Raw genomic sequence first — 21,492 nt, forward strand, 5'->3', positions numbered from 1 at the left:
AAATGGTACACACATTACACACACATTTTATATATATGTGTGTGTGTGTGTGTGTGTGTGTGTGTGTGTGTGTGTGTGTGTGTGTGTGTTTGTGTGTGTGTGTGTGTGTGTTGGAAAGTTATACATGTATGTTATTTAATTAATTTTTCAGAATTTTTAAAATTGTATTTGTATTGTATTTATATACACGTAATTGTATTTATATATAAAAATTGATATGTAGATTATGTATTAATTAACATCTACCATCTTAAGGCTGACATATCACCAGCAGGACTGGTATTACTTTAATAAAAGGAGATGGTAGAAACTGATTCCAGGTCCTAACCGTGCTTTAATGTCTGGCCTTGACTGATGGCTAGGAAAAGCTCTTAGGAGAGTCTCATCTCTGTTTATCAGACACACTGAGTGAAGCAAACACATGGCTCAGTGGCCATATGCTACATTACATCCATTACGGCGTCTGGATAGAATACTGATGTTGACTGAACCCGCACACACATACACACGCACGCGCCAATAATTGCATCTTATTGTCAGTCTCTGCTTTATGGTCTCATTCCAATACTGCTGATGAAACAGTTCAATTAGTTTTTGTCAGTTCATTTAAAGCTGAGTAACATTTTATTGTCAAATACGTTCTGCTCTGTGAGTAGGAAAGACAAAGACCTGGCAAACATACCAGATGGATTCAAACAACAGGTGACAAAACCCGACAGGATACGGCTGGAACAGAAGCTGAGAGGTCAAAGGTCAGAGGTCGTTCTCATACTTTAAAAAGTTATCTCAGTTTAGTAAGGGGATCGTCAATGCATTTACGTTTATTTGTCGCATCGTTTTGATAGTTTCTCCAGCTGTCAGTGTTGATTTTAGCTGCTAGATGAGCACAGCTGAACTTAATGGCAGTGAGCAAGTAGAAAGAATCTATTATATTTCCAACTAGATAATTGGAAAGCATGTAGTTATGTCTCGGAGCCAGTGAAAATGGCTGGATTCCATTTTGCTGTCACACTCCAATCGCTGACATCCTTGGGCTAATGTGGAAAAGTGCTATGGTGGTTTTAACAATCTTCTGTCTTATAAGAAACATTAAGGTTGGAAAGTTGATTATTAGGACTAGATTTTCACTTTCTCTGGAGAAATTGCAAGAGCAACTTACACTTGCAAATCTATAAGGTGTTGGAAATGGTTTCCAGGGGGTTGCTATGCAGTTGCTAAAGTGTTTTGATTGTTTTTTTGCATGTTGTGCTAAAAGGCAGTGAATTGCAGTTCTAAGTCTGAATATAGGTATTCTGGGCCTCCTCTGAATAACTGAGATAATGTGCACCAAAGTTTAAGTTTTAAGGGCAGGGCTTTAGAAAAACATATTAGTGGAATTAGTGGTTTGGTTAATTTAATAATATTTTGAATCCATTAACCAAACAGATTATTTATTACATTTGTTCACTGATTTGTCCAGCAGTTTCTTCAGATTCAGATTTTCGTCAGATATATTTAAGCATTATAAACATTAAAATATTAATATTTTTATTTATATAGCATTAAAATGTAATATCAATATTTTAATGTTTATATATATATAAACATTAAAATATATATATAAACATTATATACAGTGTATATATATATATATACATATACATATACATATATATATATATATATATATATATATATATATATATATATATATATATATATATATATATATATATATATATATATATATATATAATATTTATTATAGTATAGATATATATTTATACATATACATATATATTTGTGTGTATGTGTGAGAGACCCTGGAGCACAAAACCAGTCATAAGTTGCACAGTTTTATTTGTAGCAATAGCCAAAAATACATTATATAGGTCAAAATTATCACATTTTCTTTTATACTAAAAATCATTAGGATATTATGTAAAGATCATGTTCCATGAAGATATTTTGTAAATTTACTACCATAAATATATCAAAACTTTATTTTTTTATTAGTAATATGCATTGTTAAGAACTTCATTTGGACAACTTTAAAGGTGATTTCCTCAATATTTAGATTTTTTTGCACCCTAAGATTTCAGATTTTCAAATAGTTGTATCTCAGCCAATATATATTCAATATATGACTTAATTTATTATCAGTTTTTCTAAATAGGTAATCTGAAGAAATTGCTGTACGTAAACATTTTTTTTTTAAATTTGGATCATATATATATATATATATAGTTAGTATATATAATATATATATATATAGAGGTTCGCACGGCAGGAGAGGAGACAGGCCGGCAGCGTTCCTATAATGAATGTAAAATATACATATAATTTTTACATTAAATATAATTTTATTTTATATATAAAACGTAATACATTTATTATATGTATAATATATACACAAATACATTTAAAGTTTTTATACATAAATTCTATTTTTATATTAAGTTGATGTTTGTATGTGTAATATTTTAATGTTTTATAAATTTTCATTCATTTTCATAATTTATGACATTTGATGATTCGATCAACATTACCCTGTTTATTCAGTACTTTGAAGTCTATTTCATCTATAGCCCACTGATTACAAATTAATGATTTATTTATTTATTTTCATTCACGAATGAGATGATTCATTCAGAAGTGTGTTAATCTTAATGTATTTAAACATAAAAAAAATGTCAAGAGCACAGAAACCATTTTGGTGATCTAGACCTTTTTAAGTCTCCAAAGAACCATAGTTGATTTCAAATGACTCTTGATCCTTAAGTCACAAGGATCCTTTCAACTTAAAGGGATACTCCACCCCAAAATGAAAATTTTGTCATTAATCACTTACCCCCATGTCGTTCCAAACACCTAAAAGCTTTGTTCGTCTTCGGAACACAATTGAAGATATTTTGGATGAAAACCTGGAGGCCTGTGACTGTCCCATAGACTGCCAAGTAAATAGCAGTGTCAAGGTCCAGGAAAGGTATGAAAATCTTCATCAGAATACTCCATCTGCCATCAGACGTGCAATCTGTGTTATATGAAGCGATGGGAACACTTTTTGTGAGCGAAGGAAACAAAAATAACAACATTATTCAACAATTCCTTTGTCAACAGTCTCTATTGCTACAAGGATGCACTGTTTTATTTCAAATCAAAGCTAAATACACGTAGAAACAACGCATCCTTGTGGCGCGGAGGATACAGAAGAGCATACGCAGCATACGGTGATATGGAGAGACACAGAGGAGACTGTTGACAAAGAAATTGTTAAAAAAGTCGTTATTTTTGTATTTATGATTATTGATGATTTGTATGATGCTTCATATAACCCAGATTGCACGTCTGATGGCAGATGGAGTATTCTGACGACGACTTTCATACCTTTCCTGGACCTTGACACTGCTATTTACTTGGCAGTCTATGGGACAGTCACAGGCCTCCAGGTTTTCATCCAAAATATCTTAAATTGTGTTCCGAAGATGAACAAAGCTTTTACGGGTTTGGAACGACATGGGGGTAAGCGATTAATGACAAAATTTTCATTTTGGGGTGGAGTATCCCTTTAATGCAATATCTTAACTCTAAAACAATGGCAAACTGAAAAAAGAGGCGTAGCGTACGCACATGTGGCTGTTTGTTCTTTTCCTGTGTGTTCTCGCCTTATCCCGTATTGAGTGAGGTCACTTTGACAGCGGTTATCTCTCTCACCCCTCCCTCTGAAACCCTGATCGTTTTGTGAAACTGTTAGACGACGATTCGTTTAAAGACTCCAAATGACCCCGTGTGTCTCCTCGAGACTCATTCCTTCTCTCCTTCTGTCTCGCTCCCCGGCCCCTGACACACACACACACACACACACACACACACACAGAAGCGGATGGCTTTCTGCTGGCGTAATGCGCTTTGTTGTGTGAAGGTATCAATCAGAGCGCCGCAGATTATTAGAGTGTCTGAAAGAGATCAAACAATGTTGCCATCTGCCCCCCCACCCCACCCCCCACATGTCTGATTTACAGAGCGGCTGATAAAGTACTCCAGCTCTCTGTCAGAGCCCAACGTGACGGCCGGCCGCACTCGCCGGATAAATTATTGCGCTGGGAAAGCCATAATGTCTCTCCGCCTAGCAACTATAGCGGCCCGCCGGCACCCGCGGGAGTCTGCCTGCCATAATGGCATAGAGTCCAGGGTCAACATTTACTGTAACTAAGAGGTTGAAACACATCCCATCCCCCTACCTAATTTTTTAGGTGCCCTCCGGTTTTAACCTCACGAACATCTTGACAATTTGCATATCAATTGTAGCTCCTCAGAACGGCCTGTTAAGTCTTTTCAACATCCTCGCCTGATTAATTAGTTCATCACTTTACACTCATAAAAATAAAGGTGCTTAAAAGGTTTTTTGCAGCGATGCCATAGAAGAACCATTTTTGGTTCCACAAAGAACTATTAAGTCTCTTTTTATAATCTGATGAACCTTATTTCGACACAAAGATCTTTTTGTGAAACAGAAAGGTACATCAGATTTTAAAGGTTCTTTATAGAACCATTTAGACAAAAATGTTCTTCAATGGCATCGTGAGGCACCTTCATTTTTAAGAGTGTACTCTTGCTCATGCTCAGGGCTAGTGATTTGAATGAACCCCTAACCCTAACTATGAAACCCTGCATAAATCACCCGCACCCCCTGTGCTACAGACATGAATGAGAGCTCAGATTATGCAGCTTGTTGTTGCTGTTATATTTCTAAGCATTTGGACTTACAGTTTTCGTCTGGAAGAACTAGTGGACCTGGAACTAGTAGGTGTTTTAATGTTTTAATGTGACTCATTTGAATCCAAAACCAAAAGTTTTATTCACATTTATTCAACTGATTTGTTAAGCATCCTTTAATTCATACCTTTTCTTCAGAAAACTGATCAAGCCAGAAATATCTGTGTACAATTTTCAAAAACCTTTAGAATTTTCAAAAATAATTTGGTTGAATTACAAACATAATGATAAAAATATTAAATAATATGTGTGTGTGTGTGTGTGTGTGTGTGTGTGTGTGTGTGTGTGTGTGTGTGTGTGTGTGTGTGTGTGTGTGTGTAAAATTTTCAAAAATAATTGGGTTAAATTAGAGGTATTGAATATTAAATAAAAATAAGGTGAATGGTTTATTATTGTTTTTAATTAGTTTCATTTTAACATTTTTAGGTAAAGTTTTAGTTTTTTTTTTTTTTTTGTCTTTTAGGTTTTTTGTCTTTTATACATTTTTAAGTTTTAGTTTTAGTGATTTTAGTACATCAAGTTAAATTAAATTAAAAAGATAAATATTGTTTTTAGGTTTTTTAATGTTTATTTTATTTCAAGTAAGGAAAAAATAAATTATCTTTTAGTTTTAGTTAACAATAATAATTTTGCTCTAAGGCTGTATGAAAGGAGTTTCCATTTTATGGTTAAATACATTTTTAGTAGGGATTTACCGAATGTTCTGCAACCGAAATTATTCCGCCAAAAATAGCAAAAAAAGCTCTTTCGGGGGTCGGCAGTAAAAGCGATAAATCCAAATAAATTGTACCGAACAATGACGTGACATGATCAAATAGAGGCACGCACTAATGCAGCAAACATGTCGGCAGTGTGGAAGCGTTGAAAAGTGTCCGAGAAAGATGCAAAAATCATTATATATGCACCGACAATCTGCACTGAAACTGTTACTCATCAGCTGCTCAGTAACATTTTTATGCATAACAATAATAATGATAATAATAATTACAACAGCTCTATTAATAGATTTATTATAACACTCACACATAGTGTTCAGATTGGGATCTGTAATATTTTCTAATGTTTTTAAAGAATTCTCTTCTGCTCCGCAAGGCTGCATTTATTTGTACAGTAAAAAATACATAACTGATTCAAGAAGGGGGTCTCAAAAATGGCCAAAAAATATCATTTTACTAACTTAATTGTAAGTTAAATATTTTTAAATTGTTTTGTATAAAATGGTGCTTTGTTGGTATAGTGTCTGCTGAATGTTCAGTGTTAAGTAAATATTTTTTAAATTGTTTTGTAATTGATTTTTTCTTTGAAAAGCTAGACAAAACAGTAAAAAGCACATTTTGGCTATTTAATTTATTACCCAAATTGACAAAATATATGGGGAAAAAATGTGAAAAACCGTGTTCGGTATTCGGCCTTTGGCCCAGTGTTTCATTTTGTTCGTCTTCAGCCAAGAATTTTCATTTTTCGGTGCATCCTTAATTTTTAGTTCTCCAAAATCATGTCTAATTAATTGAAATCATGTAACTTAACACAATTTATTAAACGTTGAATAAAAATGATGCTGAGTGAACACCACGAGCATCACATTTAATTCAGCAGTCGAGCAGTCAGTTCATTAGCTGTCTTTTTGCGCTTTAATATTCACAGACACTAGTCCGTATCTGATTTATTCATCCAACTACTGCCAAATTCCGTGACATTCCATGTTAAACTGTAAATTCAATTATTATGACTAAATTCCATTGCAATTCCATGATTCCATCTGTTTTCACAGAAATCATGAGGCTCTAGAAATCATCACTCCAGCTAATTTTATAGGCAAGATCCACTCACATTATCATCTAAAATGTAGTTAACATAAAATAGTTGTATTTGTATGCATAATATAGTTACATAAACTATATACTGTTGGTCGGTTTCACCAATGAAGATATTTGTTTGACCAGAGATTGTTTCTGGCCTGTTTTTCATTGCAAATGCACAGCTCTTTCCAGAAATGTCTTCCTAGACTTCTTAAATAGCACTTTAACTGTGATTTATTCGAAGTTTCCTTTTTAAATGATGAGGACTATGCAAGTCCTTTGTTTAAGTTTTGCTTAAAAAGCACATGCATGATTTTCTGATGATCAAATGGGTTTGGCGGGTCAGCAGAATGAACAATAAGAAAATACAGAGATTCAGAAAACGATTCGTTCCTAAGTTAAAAACAAGTCAATAAATGAATAAAAAACTGTGTTGACTGTGATTCAGAATCCTAGTCTGTGCTTGGTTCTAAAGACAGTAAACAGTCAATAGAAGACTAATGCAAGAATTACTAATACCATTGCATACTAAATAACCTGAGCCATATTTAATATACTAAATATGGCATCTGGCATCCCTCACATTTTCTTCAGACTGTGTCAAAATCTAGTTTCACAAAATAGTTTCAAGCACTTAAAGGAAGTTCTTTTGGAATAAATGAACTGATATGAGAGTGCTTGTCTTATTCATTTCGCTCTAGAGCCTTATGTCACTGTCACATTTCAATTGCATTGTAAAAATCTCTCGGCGGGACGTTAATTGAGCATAAAGCATATTCAAGTTGGCTGACATCAAAGTAACTGGCCGGCACCCAAAGATAAAATGAACTGTCGATCAGCAGAGCGGTGTTTTGTCCATTTTCAGCATTTTTGGGCCATGCTTTGTTTCTGGCCAATTGATAATTGTAGGATATCAGAAATTGCCTTTCTCCAAATGAAAAGCTATAGCCCTTAAAACCTTTCAAAACAAAAGTGACTAACCTTTTAGCGACCGCATTATAACGGCTGACCTATATTTACCACCATATGAAAAGGAAAGGGAGGATTCTTCCATATGGAATAAAAATTTCAACATTTTGGACTGGGATCCGTTCATGCAAAAGCATTCGAACAAGTGAAATCCAAGAGTAAAGAATGAGAAAATAGTCTTATGGGACACCGAGGTAGAAACTGCGAGATAAATAAGTTACCGTCACCCGGTGAATCTCACTCAGATATGAAACATAACTATTTGATGTTCTTTCCTAGTTCTTTTTTTTAATTTACTTTCAGTGGCATTTTACCAGCCAAAGTGTGAGGTCACTAAATTCACTCTCAGCCATCACAGGAGAGACGTGACTGAAAAGAGGAAAGCGGCATGCAGCTAAAAGATAGATGCTGTCAATCTGCGCTGATGAATATTTTACTGGTGTTTTATCCATTAGAGCTTTTTTCCATGAAAAAAATAAAAAATTAAAAATACACAACATACAACCATTACAACTATTGAAAAAATTCTTCTTCTATCCCATTTCCTTCTGAATATATAAAGCTTTGTATTGTGTTTAAACCTAACCCTGAAGATTTGCTGAAAATGTTCTCACCCTCAGGCCTTTTAAGATGAGTTTGTTTCTCTGTCAGAACAGATGTGGAGAAATTTAGCATTACATCACTTGCTCACCAATGGATTCTCCATGATTTTCTTACTTAGTATTTTTGTCATGTTTTCAATTACAAAAAAAAAATCGAAATATTAAATCAAAATATGTTTACTTGAGAAGCTTAATGACACATAATATTAAGTTTTATTTTCTAAAAAAATAAATAAAAAAAAGTATCAAAATTAAGTTAATTTTTGCTTAAAATAAGAAAAGTATCTGCAGATGGGCAGGAAAAATAATCTTGTTTTCCCTTTTAATTAAGTTTTTTTTCCCCCCATTGGCAGATTATTATTATTATTTTCTCTCCTTTTTTAAGCAAAAAATACATTTGATCAATTTATTTTTTAGAAAACAAGATCTTAATTCATTATGCTTCTCGAGTAAATGTATCTTGATTCAAGAATGTTTAGATATTGCACTGGAAAACAAGAAATTATTTCGTGCAGTACAGTGAATGGGTGCCGTCAGATGAAGAGTCAAAACAGCTGAAAAAAACATCACGATAATCTACAAGTTATCCACACCACTCCAGTTCATCAGTTCCTGAAAAAAAAATCCATTACGGTGTTTGATTACTTGAAATCATTGCTTCTGGCTAAAATACGAGTCCATCCTCTATCTATAATATTGCTTTCTCCAGTGAAAAAAATTGTCTTGTCTGAATCAGGGGAGAAATTAAAACCTCTTAATGATGGATTTGCTTCTTACAAACACACAGCTTTTTGCTTCCTGGGATGTTAACTGATGGACTGGAGTGGTGTGGATTACTTGTGTATTATTGTGATGTTTTTATCAGCTGTTTGGACTCTCGTTCTGACGGCACCCATTCACTGCAGAGGATGCATTGGCGAGCAAGTGATGCAATGCTACATTTCTCCAAATCTAATGAATAAACAAACTCATATAAATATCAAATGGCCTGACGGTGAGTAAATTTTCAACACATTTTAATTTTCACTCCTATATTTGATTTGAATGGGAATTATATAGTTTTCTTCTTAAGTTGTTGTGGTTGTTCTGCCTCCCAGCCTCTGACATTTGTAGAAACCAGCTGATTGGAGCCAGTCTCTCCATCCCAGAACCTCTCTATCTCTGGTGGAAATGTGTAATGATGATCTGCGGAAAAGCTTTCACCCAGTACTTTCTCTCTTCGAGCAGCGCCATCTCTCTATTGTAATGATGCAGCTCGTAACAGCCCTTGGAGTGACCTTTCTTTAATTAACTGCATCTTGATGAGCGGATCTACATAGAATGTGAAGGTTAATTAATGAAGTATCACTGCTAGTCTTAAAACCATCACCTAATGGATGACAGCTGGGCCCAGCACTCGAGATTTTACCAGCCAACTCATTAGCAACTCCGACCCGATTGACGGCTCTTCTTTGGTCTGCGGACCATGAGCAAATTGTATTAAAAAAGAACAGGGGTCCCTGATTCCCGCTCGTTTCAAAGGAAATGTGATTGTTCCTCTCAGCGGATGCATATGCGATACTCTACTTAAGGAAGCGAGAGCCAGAGGGCCGCGCTTGCATTCCCGAATGCACGATTCAGATCAGACTCTATAAAAAATGCAGATGAAAGCAATATAATATCTCCATAAAGATTCAGGAGTGTGTAATCTGTTTCCTGCAGTCTGATCTGTGACGGATGGTGATGGATAACTCCGGGTCGTAATAGCGTGCAGCTTCATCTTGATAAGACGCCGCTTTTGGGTGTCTTTTATTTCCGGATGCATTGCAACCCCGCTTATCGTTGCGATTAGAAGACATCAGATACACATTAGCAAATGGAACATAGTGTAAAAAGTGTTTTATGACTGGAGGGGACAGACTGAAGGAGAGAAGATATGATTACTGGGCTGGTAGAGTTTCTAATACTTGGAGAGAAAAATTTGATAAAGCACATAAAAACTAACTTAACTTACTATGAGTGCATGGTCAGCTTTTAGCACGACGACTTTCAGAAGAAAATCAACTCTGAAATGGCACAACAGTGATGATCACCAGATGTCATTCATTTAGTGCTGCAAGACATGACATATCTGGCCGAAAGCATTGTTTTTGGATTAGTAAATGATGCATTTTCATTATTTAAGATGCTTTTTATAAAGGAAATTAAAAGGGAAAAACAATTTGTAATACTTTTTTAAGAATTAAAAAACTAAAAGGAACATAAAAGATTTTATTGAAGAACTCTGAAAAAGTAATACTTGGCAAATGTAATTAATATACTCAGACAAAACATCAATTTTTTTTGGCCAAAAACATTGTTTTTGATTAGTAAATGTTGCAAATGTTGAGGTGGTGGTGGGGGGGGGTAATCAAAGGGAAAAAATATTTGTAATACTTTAAGAATTAAAAAACTAAAAGGAAAAATATCAAATAAAATTTACAAATAGTTGAATTTTTAAACAAAATTCAAATAGTTTAACATAACAGCTTTATTTAAGAACTCTGAAACTAATTGGCAAAATTTTAATTTCCAATATCTGAGATACTTTTTATATGGAGGTAATAAAACCTAAGGGAAAGATTATTTCTAATACTCTGAGAACAAAATTCAAAAAAAGCATGTAAAAGTTGTAGTACACCAGCTTTTATTTAAAAGCTCTGAAACAGTGTTAATTGCCAAAAGTAGTTAGTTTCATGCCATAAACCACCTCATATATGCCAAAAAAGTTGCTCTTGCCATTTTGATCTGCTGTAATTTGTGAGCTCTGCATTTTCATTACTCAAGCTTATTATAATGATATACTATCCTATAAGACATAGCCTTACAGGCAAAAATGTCCACTTTAGGGATCAAATAAAGATACTCAATTAGGCCTTATTGTGGCAGCATGTTGAAATACTAGCCATCCATGAATTCCCACAGTAATGCATTAGTACTGCCAGTGAAACTACAGTAAACTCCAGTGAACAATATGAGAATACAAGTCATTAATGCAAAATCTAAACAATAACTCACAGAACTAGTTATCTTCATCATTTATCAATATCATATTTTTCAAATTAAATATCTACTCCATCATTTACTAACCAAACCTAATGCAACAACTAATGTTTAGACAGTTATTACAGTGGTGATGGCCCTTTTGTTTTCTTTTCTAAAGCTAAAGTTTCAAAGTGTTTAATTCCTCCAACAGTGTTGTTTAATTCATTAAGAGCAAAATCTTTCTTAGAGTTACTGAGCAATTGCGGGACTGTGAGCTTCACACAATGTGAATGATTTGGGGCATGTTGTGCATCTCTTTGCAGTCTGCACCGCGTCAATCAGACTGACCCTGTTTCTTCCACCTTTTAGCTTGTTTTGCTGCCTGACACAGACACACAGCTGCTGCTGAACAAGAGCAAACATAAAAGTGACTGTCCACATCTGTGACTGAAGACAGCAGACCAAACTTCCCTGAAACCTGATCTTTCGCCCTGAGCTGCTGACTGAAACCTGTAGATCAAACTAAAACATTCATCTGTCTATCTCTGTCTGTCTCCTATCTATCTATCTATCTATCTATCTATCTATCTATCTATCTATCTATCTATCTATCTATCTATCTACCTGTTCAACTGTCTATATATGTTTGACTCTGACTGTTTATATATGTTTCTATCTATCTATCTATCTATCTATCTATCTATCTATCTATCTATCTATCTATCTATCTATCTATCTATCTATCTAACTGTCTATCTATCTTCCTGTCTATCTATCTATCTATCTATCTATCTATCTATCTATCTATCTATCTAACTGTCTATCTATCTTCCTGTCTATCTACATGTCTATCTGTCTGACTATCTATCTATCTATCTATCTATCTATCTAACTGTCTATCTATCTTCCTGTCTATCTACATGTCTATCTGTCTGACTGTCTATATCTGTATCTATCTATCTATCTATCTTCCTGTCTATCTACATGTCTATCTGTCTGACTATCTATCTTTCTATCTATCTATCTATCTATCTATCTATATATCTATCTATCTATCTATGTGTCTGTATGACAAATATTTTTGGTCTTTTAATTAATACTGATGCGTACTGTACTGATGCATTAAATTGACAGTTAATATCTGTCACTGCTGAAAGTTCCTCTGTTTCTGAATGCATTTGCGATCGTTCATCTGTGGAAAGTACATCCAGGTAGTCAGCTAAAACTCTTCCCGTGCTGCGCTCATGTCACCAAAGACGGGCCCATCTCACACTGCAACTCGCCAGCATTTGAACGCAGATTCGCTGGCGCAGCACTTTAACGTTTCTGTCTGAAATATCTGACACCAGACGCTTTCCCGTGACCGCTGAGGATTCTGGGAGGGGGTTTAGCAATCTTGACAGGGAACCTCCCTGTAGTGCCTTGTTTTTTTCCCATTAGTTTGGAGTGGAGACTCTTGCCCTTAAGACCCAGGGACCGGCATGGATTTAAGTGGGCAGTCAGGAGAATCCCGGCGGTGTGGCAGGTGCGAGATCTGGCTTCATTAGCTCCCAACACCTCTGTCCAATTACAAGACTCGCACCAGCGGTGACAACCCTGAGCACGAGTGTGTGTGTGTGTTACAGGGTGTGTATGTCCTATCCTGACTCTCTGCTCTTATCATACTTCTTTCATGTTTTGCCACATCTTCATTTCAAAAGTGAAAAACAACGCACCTTCATTCAACATGTCAAATATCGAACATTCTTGCATTCATTAGAGTTTAGAGTACAGTATAATGGTGAGCATATCCCTACATTTCTGACAAATGCCATGTTTTCCTCAAACATTGTAACTTCTTGAATTGGTTTTAGTTAAGACAGAGTGTTTTTAAGGATCAAGGATTTTATTTTATTATTTTTATTGATTGATTGATTGATTGATTGTCTGGATGTATTCAAACATCCATTTAAATTGCAATTCATACAGGCCAGGACTTTGTCCCACATTTGTTTTCACTGATTGATTGATTGATTGATTGATATATATATAGATATGATTATATTGAGGATTGATTGATGTGTTGTGTGTGTGTATGTGTGTGTTGTGTATTATTATGTATATTACGTCATGTATAATAATATTTATTATTATTATTTAAAACAGGAGTCCAACTGAAGTAATAATATTTATTATTATTATTTAAAACAGGAGTCCAACTGAAATCAACTTGAGTCGTTTAAATCAAAACATTTGGTAAAAAAGGCATAAACTTTTTTTTTCATTAATACAAGGCTTTCATTTCTAGATTTTAAAAAGATTTTTCCTTGTCAATTTCGGACTGACTTGTTAAACCTGATTACAGTTAAAAATATTGAATAAAGTTATTTATTGGCATCGATGGTTCCATGAAGAACCTTTAAAATCCATGCAATCTTTTCATCCCACAACATGTTCTTTAGATTCTTTGAAAGTTCTTCACACTATGGTTCTTATAAGAAGTGTTCACTGAAAGGTTATTTCGGGAACCAAAAATGGTTCTTCTATGGCATCTCTACTAAACATTATTTTTAATAGTGAACTCCAGTGTATTTTCAAGAGTCAGATCAGCTGCTCGTGGTCATTTTTATAGTGTGTATTGTAAACAGACGTGTCTTTACTGTAAACAGACGTGTCTTTACAAACTATTAATCCTTGATTAGAACAGGACGTCCTGTCATAAGTCATCAGCTGATCAGTATGTGACCATCAGAGTTCAAAACAAGCAGCTTTGATTCATTGTTGTTAATAATCAACATTTTGTCAGCATGTCAGCGAGTTTCCGTGGTATGTTAACCATGATGCATACAAATACTGTTTCTCTGCTTTTTTTCATAATCACTTTTATTTTAGCATAATTGAGATACTTTGATAGTTAGCTAGCTTGAATGAGCAGAGGTGGGCGCCTTGAGAACGGTGCGGCAGGCGGATTCTACGAAGGAGCGCACCTTGGTCTTGCAGCAACCACATGTGACGACCCCGGGCTGGACGCAACTCAACTTTTATAAAGAATATCTCTTTGGATTTGAGACTTTAGTCTTTGCCACATCTTCTTTATTCACCAAGAGCTTGTAATGCTCCAAAGAGAAAGGAACATTTGAAATCGCATCATATGACCCCTTTAATGTTTTAAATCTGTTATTTTATTTTATTATACATCATGTTAAATTTAATTAAAATGAGAAATTTTGTCTTGGTAGTTGGCTGAAATAAAACTTTTTTTGAAATTTGAAACTTTACTTTTGCAAGCAAAAATATTTTTATCAAAAAGAGCATTTGAAAAAGGAACATTATATATCATAAATAATTCTTAATATTTTAAATATTATATATATTTAAATTATTTATGAGAAATTTTTTTTCTGAAATATGTTTTAAGCAAAATATATATATATCATATATTTATATTATATATCATATATATATATATAAATATATTTTGTATAGTGTTTTCTGAACGGTCGAATGATGACTGCACATGCAGTTTCTAGAGTGTTGCTACTGTAGGTTCTCTTTTCAATTCACCGGTCACAATATCATTCGATCTCGTCGAAAAGTAATGGGACTTAGAGCTCCTTTTCTAGATGTGGTTTTGAGAGTCTACATTTTTGCACTGACCTGAATCTATTATAGCCATAAAACAGAGTAAAGTAGACATCTGCATTGAGTTGAATTCACTGGACACTTCTGGGTTAGAAATGAAAGCAACTGTTTTCAAACAGCTTATTAGATGTGAAGAGCCCATAGATCGTCAGAAGATGATTAAAAAGACGTCAGATCCCGGGGTCCCGCTGGAGTCTGTGCAGTGCATTCTGCCCTGAGCCACTGATGACTCTACTGTCTAGTTTATTGTTTATTAGTGTGCTTTTAAAGGCCTGATTTTGCCTGAAGTCATTCACTTCGGTTTCATTTTTTGCTCTCCGGTTCTTCATTCTTCAGTTATCATGTGCATTATTTAGTCCAGATAATCTATTTTACATCCAGAACCTTTCTGTGCTAGCAGAGGGTGTAGCCAATGTGTTTACATTATATATATATATATATAATATATATATATATATATATTTATATATAGTATTATTGTCATTTTATATATTTAAATAATAAATAAAACATTATTATATTTTATTTCAACAACAATAATAAGTGTAATATAACAATGATAAAATGTTATTTTAATGCTTATTTATGAAATAATTTTTTATTTATAATTATTATTAATACTATTAGTAATATTATTATTTAAAACCTTCAATAAAAAATCTGTATAAAAATATAAATTTCTTATGAATAAATAGTATTTTATTATATATTTTTAACAGCAACAATAAAACAATATTATTATTATATATTAGAAATAATAATTAATAATAATAATACTGCAATCAAACATTTAACAAAAATCTTTATAAAAATATAAATTTATTACAAATATAAATCTTTATAAATATAAATCCATAATATTTTATAATATATTTTTAACAGCAACAATAAAAAAAAGCATTATTATTGCTGGAATTAATAATAATAATGAAACACTATAATAACTTGTTTACTTATTGATTCATTTTTATTCTTTTTATTATTATTATTATTATTATTATTATTATTATTAAAAAAACTTTTAAAATTAAAAAAAGAATAATAATAATTGCTAAAATATTTTTTTCCTCTATCATAGCTTAGCTTTAGTTTAGGGACAAAACTGTTCCCCAAAATCTGAAATCTCCCTTTGGGGAAATTCAGTGGTGTCTGTAATTAAAGAAATGATTCTTAAATTATTCTTATTTTAATAAAATGCAGAAAAACAGTCTGTGGAATTTATGATTTGCTTTATATAAAAAGTCAATGGTCTGTCTTCATGTAAGCGTGTGTTTGTGCCCTGAAATACACAGAGATGTGATGTTTTCCAGACGTTATATCTGATGTAATGATAACAGCTGTTGAGCTCCATTCATATTTTACATGTGTGTATCATTAGTCAGGCAGCTCAAACCAAACATGGACCTTCAGAACGTCTTTTCCTGTTCCTCCTCACATCATAAACACATCACCCCGCCGTACACATCTCGTTTCTCTCTTCTCTTTCCGTCCGTCCCAGTTTTACTGATATTATTTAGCAGGACACTGTTGCTGTAACCTTAGGCTGAGTGAAACCTGGCGTGGATCTTCAGACGATTAAACCCAGACAGAAACGTTTAGTTTACAGGTGTCTTCATGTTCATCTTTCCTTTCATCTTCCAGAGTTTTATGCTGACTCATTTTTGCATTTATAGGTTGTCATAGCATTAGAGGAGATGTTGAAACATGCCCCGTCTCCGCCCCGTTTCCAAAAACAACAAGGAAACGGGGCCATTTGACAAATAATGTAAGCATGGAATAAGATCTGTTTATGAGATGTTGGGAAATTATGAAGTCTGAGAATTACAAGAACGTTAAAAGATTATTACAACTGGTCCAACGGGGAACTCCACAGTTCTTGTAAAATATTTATTTAAAGTGCGCTGATTAAATCGGTATTATCGTCTGTTGTATTTCTGCTAATGCAACAGAAGTGGTTTGTCATTGCTTCAGGATGAGTTGTAATAAATGCAGTCTTAAGGTTTTCAGAATGTCTTGTTGAGTACCTTACGACAAACCTGAAAACTTGAGGCAACAGATTTAACAAGTTGTCAGCATTCTTCAGACAAAAATGAAACTTCTGTCATTTATTTACCTCCGTATCGCCTCAAAGCTACCATACAATGCTATATAAACACATCTCACCGCTGTACCTTTTTGCAGGGCCCTTGGTCTCTATATGCTTTTGTTTAATAGGAATTAAACAAAATATCAAAATAATTTATTACTATTGTTGTTAACTTTATAGCAAATTATTTCTTGTATTAATAAAGCATTAAAATTATGTATTTGATTTTATTATTATTGCAAATTGTATTATATATTTATAGCAAATTATTTATAATAATAAGCATTAAAAAGTATATTTACTTTTTATTATTATTATATTTTGTTGTTGTTTAAATAGTTTCAACATTATTATAATTAATATAGCTAATATTATCTTGATAAAAGCAATTATAATATATCAAAACAGATGTTTTCGATTTAAAAATAAAATATGATTTTAATAAGATGCTCACCAGAAGTTCACCAAATAATAATAATAATAATAATAATAAATAATAATAATAATAGTAATTGTTGTGTTTGCATTAATATAGTTTTAATATTATTAGAATTATAAAATGTTTATTACAATTATTTTAATAAAAACAAGATATATGAACAGATATAAAATCTTAAATATTTTACTAACAAAATAATAAATAAAATAATAATTGTTAATAATTGTTGTTGGTATTGTTTTGAATAGTTTTAATCTTATTGTAATTATAAATATATACTAATACTAATTAGTATATATTTACTAATATACTAATACTAATATTTATTAATATTATTTTAATAAAAACTATTATATTATTATTATTATTATATAAAAAATTATATTTTCAAATCAAAAATATAATATGATTTAAATGTTCACCAGATGTTTGTAAATAAATAAATAAAGAGAAGAAGAAGATTTGGATCAACATGAAGTTTAGACATGGCAGATCTGAGCCAAGATCTCACGTAAGATCTTGAAGACTCAGGTCCGTCGTGTCCAAACTGTGTCTGGAGATTTGACGTCATCAGCAGCAGCAGGAATGTCATTTATATATTTTTTCAGTGTTTGATGTGGTAAATGTGGTCAAGGTCATTATCCAAACTAACAGTGTCAGTACATTCATGACAGTGCTTTTCATTTCTTCAGTTTCACAATACAGCATGTGAAAATCCAGATCTGATCCGCCTCTGAATCACAGCATATGGGAATAAAAATGGCGTGTAAATTAATGATGAGTGGGATTACTCACACCCTTCACACCACAACCTGAGCAGAATGGCCTGAGGTGACGAAGAATTATATGTAAATATTTTATTGAATATAACTCAGAGAAATAAATGTGCTAGTCATTATGTCGTCTGCTAACGGCGATGGATACACATATACTCTCTGAATGAGTTTGTTTTGTGAGACTCTAATCTGTTTTGTGCTGTTTTTAGCTCAAGATCAGCGCACTCTAATAATAATGAATAAAATATTCATCTTTGTCCACTGCAGTGAATGTGTTTTTTATTAATAAACCTGAATACATTAAACATCCTGGACTTCTCTGATATAATAAAATGACTGGGAGTGTGCCCAATATGACCATTAATATTTGGTATAGTATTGAAATTATATAAACTGATAATAATAATAATAATAATAATAATAATAATATAATAAAGTATAATAATTAAATAATTAATAATAATATTTTTATTAGTAAATAATAAAGAATACAGTATGTTAACAACAACAACAATAATGCTACAAATAATTTAAAAATTTTTATAGGTATACAAATAATAATATTCTAGTAAATGTCTATTTAATTTTTGATTATTACAAACAAATATGAAGCGTTTTAATAAAATTTATAATTATTTAGTATTTCATTATTATTAAAGAATGGTAAACAATATATAATAAAAAAAATAAAATCAATAATGCTACAATTCAATTTATTTCAAAATAATTAATCATAATATGTATTGGTATACATAAATTAAAACCATATATTTTAGTATTACAATATATAGTATTATATATATATTACAATAATAATAATATTATTAATAATACAAATATGTAGTGTTTTTAGGAAAATAAATTAAATGCTTTCATAATAATTATATTTTTTATAATAATTTCGTAATATTAATATATTAGTATTCATTATGATATATATATTAATAATAATTTTAACATAATATGTAGGAAATTAATATTAAATGAAAAATAATAAAACAAATTAAAAACAACAAAAATAATAAAAAACAAAATAAAAAAAAATAATAACAATATTAAAAAATCAAATTTAAAAACAACAGCAATAATAATAATCATAATATTAATATATTATATCATAAATAAAAATTCTATAATATACAATATATTGTTATTATATTATTTCATTATATATTACCTAATAATAATAATAATATAACAATATATAATATGTATTGTTTTTAGGAAAATAAAATTAAATGTAATAATAATAATAATAATATGTATATATTGTATTGTTTTTTAGGAAAATAATTAAAATTTTAAATGTTTATTATTTAAAAACAACAGCAATAATATATCATATATATATTAATCATTAGGATTCTAAATTATCGTTTTAATAAGAAAAAATAGCAATAATAATAATAAATGTAATTTATATTAATAAATATTATAAAATAAATATGAAATATATTAAAGCATATAAATTATCACTTTTATAACAATAATAATAAATTTAAATAAATTTAATTTATTAAATAAATAAATAAATAGAAATATAATTAAGTATATAGTTAAAAAAAATATAACAATAATAATAAAAATGATAGTAATAAATAATGTAAATATTATATTCTAAAATAATAAAAAAAATAAAAAAAAACAAAACAAAAATAAATAAATAATAACAAAAAAAAATCAACAAACAATAATAAATAAATAATAGTAATAAAAAAATAAAAATTATTATTATGGTGAATAAAATAACTCTGCTTCTAAAATAATAAAAATAATAATATATAATATAATATAATATAATTATAGAGTGGCCAAGTGTCAAAGAGCTGCTCAAACTTACCCATAGGTTGCCTCTCGTTCTGGTGAATGATGGAACTCGGCCGCCGCCGTGTGTTCATCTGATGTAACTGCAGTCAAACTCCTGCGAGACAGTGAACAATTAAAAGTCGTCGCCACGTGTCTGAGCGCGAGGATGTCTTCTGACAGCCTGCAGCCTTTAAGCAGCTGTGTGCAGCTGTCGAGCTCAGCTGGCTTCAGACACACATCAGGCCGCGAGTTCAGTCATTCTGCACAAACCCCGTCTGACTGTATGACATACAACAGCACGTTTACGACTATAATGTTCCTTATAATGAACAATGAAGTGATATAATTTGAACATAACATAATGAACAAGTGATATAATATTGACCATGATATAATGATATATCTAAAAAGTGAAGGAGGACTTATGAAGAATCAGATACACACCGAGTGCCAAGGAAATATTATTAAACAAACACATTGGAAGTGCGTGTAACCGTCTTCTCAACCGTTATTTAACGGCTAAAAGTCCTTGTTTTGGGGAAAAGCCGATTGAAACTGAACAAGTCGCTTTAACTGAACATGTACACCTACCTTTACCTGTTTTTGGGAGCTATGTTTATTTGTTTGTGGCCAAATACTCGCTCCTGGCGCGTGAGGCGCTGCTGCGCGCTCTTCAGTTACAGCAGCGATGAAGTTATGTTTACCGTCAAGCGGCTCACACTGTCGCAAAAGCTTGAGCTCTGCTGAAAAGCGCTTGAAAGAGGTGCATTAAAAGTCAATAAATCCTTGATTTACATAAATATTTTAATTAAAAACGTGTCTCCATGTACTTTTCAATAAAGTTCTAGTGCATTTAATCTATTAAATAACAGCAGAGTGAGTGAGTTTTTGGATATGGTAAGATTAAACTTATTTTAGTGAATAAAGTACCACATTTCAGCTTGTGGGTAAGTTACACAAAATGTAATTTTTTCCTTTCTTCTAGAAAATCCTTTATCTATATGGCCTTAAACATTAAAATTTAACGTGGCTTTAAGCACTATGCATCGTTAAAGTTACACTTTCACCGTGACAAAGCCATTAAATGTGGTGTTTACATGAATAATCGTAATAATGAGTTTACCTTATGAACCCAGAGTCTCTGCATCAGTAGGAAAGCGATAAAACAAGCATCTTCCATCTGATGACTTGTGTTGCATTTCAGGGCAAAGCAAAAAAAAAAAAAAACAATGTTGACCAACAATATAAAATGCGGGAAACTTTCAACAATTAATTCTACAACCAATTATACTACCAATTAAAAATACACTAAAATGATAAACTGTTCGGCCTGATTAGGTTTAATGTCTCTTTTGTAGTTCCATCAGCAACAGCGCTGGGACGATGGAACCGGAAGTGCTAAAATGCTAACACCAACCGTCTTTTTTAGAGCCTGTGTGAACCACGGACCTTATTTTAGGGATTTAACCAAAATCCCATTGACTCTGGGACGATGGAACCGGAAGTGCTAAAATGCTAACTCGCTTCTGGGTTTTTGCCTACAAAGTGACATCATAGTTCCACCACTGTACTGAGCTGTTTCTCATCTTTCTCTTGAAAATATCCCATAGATTCCATATGGGCTTCAGGTCAGACA

General features: G+C 32.0%; 1 long non-coding RNA gene across 1 annotated transcript in view; it reads right to left on the reverse strand.

The window, feature by feature from the left end:
* Positions 1 to 20,577, reverse strand: part of LOC122141978 — a 52,846-nt gene extending 32,269 nt beyond the window's left edge. The window contains exons 1-2 of the long non-coding RNA XR_006158255.1: positions 20,448 to 20,577; positions 19,891 to 19,971 (exon numbers count right to left, since the gene is read on the reverse strand). This is a non-coding gene — a long non-coding RNA (uncharacterized LOC122141978). The remainder of the gene's footprint in view (positions 1 to 19,890; positions 19,972 to 20,447) is intronic.
* Between the last annotated feature and the right edge of the window lie 915 nt (positions 20,578 to 21,492).

This window comes from Cyprinus carpio, chromosome B23 (genome assembly GCF_018340385.1).
Source record: "Cyprinus carpio isolate SPL01 chromosome B23, ASM1834038v1, whole genome shotgun sequence".
Classification (NCBI taxonomy): Eukaryota; Metazoa; Chordata; class Actinopteri; order Cypriniformes; family Cyprinidae; genus Cyprinus; species Cyprinus carpio.